Source organism: Tupaia chinensis, unplaced genomic scaffold (genome assembly GCF_000334495.1).
Source record: "Tupaia chinensis unplaced genomic scaffold, TupChi_1.0 Scaffold000335_1, whole genome shotgun sequence".
Classification (NCBI taxonomy): Eukaryota; Metazoa; Chordata; class Mammalia; order Scandentia; family Tupaiidae; genus Tupaia; species Tupaia belangeri.
The window spans coordinates 753,557-758,188 of record NW_006159829.1 but is presented as its reverse complement, the minus strand read 5'-3'; the positions used below and the strand labels follow the sequence as shown (position 1 = coordinate 758,188).

At 46.3% G+C, this 4,632-nt stretch overlaps 1 pseudogene; it reads left to right on the top strand.

The window, feature by feature from the left end:
• The first annotated feature begins 237 nt into the window (after nt 1-237).
• Nucleotides 238-1,704, top strand: LOC102470715 (E3 ubiquitin-protein ligase Mdm2-like; annotated as a pseudogene).
• Nucleotides 1,705-4,632: the final 2,928 nt, after the last annotated feature.

Genomic DNA, 4,632 nt, shown 5'->3' with positions numbered 1-4,632 from the left:
ACGTAAGAAGGCGAGCCTGAGGGGCGGTCCTGGCCTTTCTGACCAAGGCCCTGCTCTTTTGTCTCTAGCAGTCACCCTCCCGCACACCAGTGGCTGGGACCTGCCAGAGGGATGGTCGCCAAGGCCTAGGGTTACAGTCTGCCACATGCCCCGTGAACTGGGGCACCTGTGTGGACACACCCGTTTCTCCAACTCCACGCGCAAAATGCCCCACATGGTGAGGAGCAGCTGTCGGCCTGGAGGCAAATGTGCAATACCAATATGTCTGTGTCTACTGATGGTGCTGGAGGCACCTCGCAGATTCCAGCTTCAGAACAGGAGACCCTGGTTAGACCAAAGCCACTGCTTTTGAAGTTGTTAAAGTCTGTTGCTACACAAAAAGACACACAATGAAAGAGGTTATATTTTATCTTGGCAGTATATTATGACTAAACGATTGTATGATGAGAAGCAACAGCATATTGTATATTGTTCAAATGATCTTCCAGGAGATTTGTTTGGAGTACCAAGTTTCTCCGTGAAAGAGCACAGGAATATATATGCAATGATCTACAGAAACTTGGAAGTAGTCAACAAGCTGGAATCATCAGACTCAGGCTGATCTGTGAATGAGAACAAGTGTCACCTTGAAGGTGGGAGTGATCAGAAGGACCCTGTGCAAGAGCCACAGGAAAAGAAGCCCTCATCTTCAAATTCGATCTCTAGACCATCTACCTCATCTAGAAGAAGAACAATTAGTGAGACAGGAGAAAATTCAGAGGAATTATCGAAACAACAGAGAAAATGCCATGGATCTGATAGTATCTCCCTCTCCTTTGAGGAAAGCCTGGCTCTGTGTGCAGTCAGGGAGCTGTGTCGCAGCAGTGAATCTGCGGGGACTCCCTCAGAACAGGATCTTGAAGCGGATGTCAGTGAACATTCGGGTGATCGGTTGGATCAGGATGCAGTTTCAGATCAATTTAATGTAGAATTTGAAGTTGAATCTCTCGATTCAGAAGATTATAGCCTTAGTGAAGGACAAGAACTCTCAGGTGAAGATGATGAGGTGTATCGAGTCACTGTGTATCAGGCAGAGGAGAGTGATACTGATTCATCTGAAGATGACCCTGAAATTTCCTTAGCTGACTATTGGAAATGTACTTCATGCAATGAGACGAACCCTCCCCTTTCACCACACTGCAACAGGTGTTAGGCTCTTGGTGAGAAATGGCTTCCCAAAGATAAAGGGAAGGATAAAGAGGAAATCCCTGAAAAAGCAAAAACAAAAACAGAACTAGAAAACCCAACACAAGCAGAAGAGGGATTTAATGTTCCTGACTGTAACCCCAGTGAATGATTGCAAAGAGTCACATGTTGAAGAAAATGTGATAAAGTCACACAAGCCTCCCTGTCACAAGGAAGTGAGGACTGTCCTCAGCAGTCCCCTTCTAGCAGCATTATTTGTAGCAGCCAGTATTATGGCAGAGAGTTTGGGAGGGACAAAACACAAGACAAGAAGAAAGCATGGAATCTAGTTTTCCCCTTAATGTCATTGAGCCTTATGTGATTGGCCAGGGTCGACCTAAAAATGGTTTCATTGTCCCTGGCAAAACAGGACATCCCATGGCATGCTTTACATGTGCGAAGAAGCTAAAGAAAAGGAACAAGCCCTGCCCAGTGTGTAAACAACCAGTTCAATTCATTGCACTAACTTATTTCCCCTAGCTATGGTACGTATATAAAAGTAGATTTATATATCTGTACATAACCCTAAAAGGGATTTCTGTGTAATAAATTCTTTTTTGAAAGTAGACCAGCAGATGGTGTCACGATTACATCACTGGATTCCAATGTAGTTGACCATGGTTCAAGTCTTGGGACACTTTGAAACTCACGCCCAGAGCATATGCATGCATATCCAAGATCCTGAGAGGAGAATGGAGGAGAAAAGATTGCGGCATGGCCACCCCCCGGGGGGTGATTACTTGATTTCTGTCTCTCTCTGTCTGGTGAGTGTATGCACCTTGTAGCAAAAATTTCTCTTAAAAAAAAAAAGAAAGAAAGAAAATAGGGTCAGCAAGTGGCATGGTGGTTAAGGGTGCTGGACTCCCACGTGGCTGACCATGGTTCAAATCCTGGACCTGGAGTCTTGCTTTCTCACCACCCACCCCCCGAAAATATTAAAATAATAATAATAAAGTTAAATAAACTAATTCTTAAAAACAAACAAATGAACAAAAAGAATTGCTAAGTTGCTATGGAGACAGGACTACAAGGTCACCACAGGCTGTCTTTTGTTTTTAAGTTTTAATTTTTTTTTTGAGAAGTTTTTGCTATAGAGCACATGCACTCTCCAGAAAGACAGAGAAAGACAGAGAGACAGTAAGCAAGAAGTCACTCCCCCCAGGGGAGATGGCCATGTCACAATCCTTTCTCCTCCATTCTCCTCTCAGGATCTTGGGCACGCACACACACGCGCCCAGCGTGAGTTTAAGTCACTGGATCTGGAACTCAAACCGCAGTCGACTACATGGGCATCCAGCGACATAGCCATTACGCCAACTGCTGGCCTCAAGTTTTAAGTTTCAATGCCCAGTGTTTTTTTTAGAGGTCCTGATAGCTGACTATTTATTAGGGAGTCCGTTCCCAACAAACTTAAAGAAACATCCTCTTGGGCAATAAGATCAATGCCAGCACTCTCAGCCATAGCATGAGTGAGTCATAAATTTCTGGGCCGGCGGCTTGTTTGGAGCTCTCCTCTGTTACTGGGTTGGATTGGGATGAGAGTGAGACCTCCTTGGGTCTTGGTCTGGAGGTGTGTCCGGTATTGAGTTTCCTGACACATTGGTGGTGGAATGATATTGATTAGTCCAATGAAATTCCTTACCACAGTCTTGACATTTTTGGATAAGACTTTTTTGTCTTTCTTTACAGTTTTTGGTTTTGTTTTGGAAATGTCCTTCTTTACCACAGTTATAACATTGTTTTTTATTATTATTATTAGGCTGGGACACTGTAGCCAGCAGCCCTTGTTTATGGCTTTTAGTAACCACTATTTGGCAGGCCTAAATAATTTTAGCTAGAGTGGATGATTTATTACAAATTTCTTTTAAGACTGCTTGACAGTCGACATAAGCATTTTCAAATGTTCATTGTTTTAATATTAGAGACTTCAGAAATTTTAAATTGTTTCTGTAAGGCCTTTTGGAGTTGGTCCAGAAAGGCGTCATAGTTTTCCTGAGGACTCTGTCTAAATTTCGTAAACAGTAAATTTCCCGCAGAGGAGTTAGGGATTTTTTTCCATGCCTGCAGTGAAAGGCCTGCTATCTGAGAAGCTCTCGGAGGGAAGCTGAAGTTGCCGTTTTTGTGTGTCAAAATCTCCTGTCCCATTAAACATGTTGCAAAGTATTTTCAGGGACGTTTGCCTTATTGCCCGCCTCTTTACTGTGGCAGGTGTCATCACATTCTTGTCTCCGTACAGTGTATTGGGCCGCAGATGTCACCATCCTTATCGGTCCCTCCCAGTCATTTGGAGTCACGTTATAAGCAGCAGCCACATTTTCCATTGTGCCTAGCATGTGGTGGCTATTTGCCCATATTTCTTGGTAGCCCTCTTTATAGACAGAGTGGGGCAGGGACTCATCTTACTCTCCCCGTCCAGACCTTACTACTGCACATACGGGTAATACCGAGCTGTCACCTTCCTGCAGGGCATTTTCCATACAGACGTGCATACCCCCTTAGACCTCTCATGATCATTACTTGAAAACAGAGGAGGAGGAGGAGTGCCATGAAAAAGTAAGCAGGTGCACAAGAGGTGCAGGCAGAGGAGCTGGTGAGCAAGAGGAAGCAGAGGGACTAGGAGCTGATTCTTCCTCTCCTTGGGACAATTTTCTCTCTGATATCGGCATAGGAGGAGTTCCAAATAGCTATATAGCATCACGGCAGAAGTACCAGGCAGGAAGGATTTCAACAGGAGTGAAAGGCTCTGGTAATTGGCTATAAATCCGCCACTGGACAGGCATGCAGGGAGAGTATGAGATCCCCAATGTCTGATCTTACTGTAGGGCCATATGAGAACTCCATGGAGCCGCAGGTTAACTGCCTCCTGCTATAGGCTGCATGCCCTCACATGTTTGGACTTCCAGAAGACCTGCCCTGGCCCCAGGTCAGTAATGGGTTCATGGATGTGGCAGTGGATACCACTTACCCTGGAGGCCAGCAGGTGGCCACCTCTTGGGGCAGCAGTGGCAAGCAGCACGCTGGACAACAGCAGGACTCATGCAGATCCGTCCTGTCTCTGGGGCCCCATGCCTCTTTCCATTTCCTCCAGAGTCCTTCCTGGAGGAGGTGGCTGGCCATCCTACTGACACAGCTCTGGATGTCCCTAGAGCTAAGCCCTCTGCTATCAACTGAGGGCCAGCCCCTGCTGGCAATGTGGCCTGTACGCTTCCATGGAACTGTGTTGCAACAGGTGGCCCTGGTGAAAGCCAGGCACTCCTGGGGGCCTGGGCAAGAGTAAGCACATGTCATTACAGTGGTTATCGGCTGGCTCAGGGCCTGGGCAGCATGGGCAGAGGGCTGCTTACTGAGACCTGAGAAGCTGCTCCTGCTCCCCCTGCAAGCTCAGGCCTCCCAACAGCCAGCCTGGCC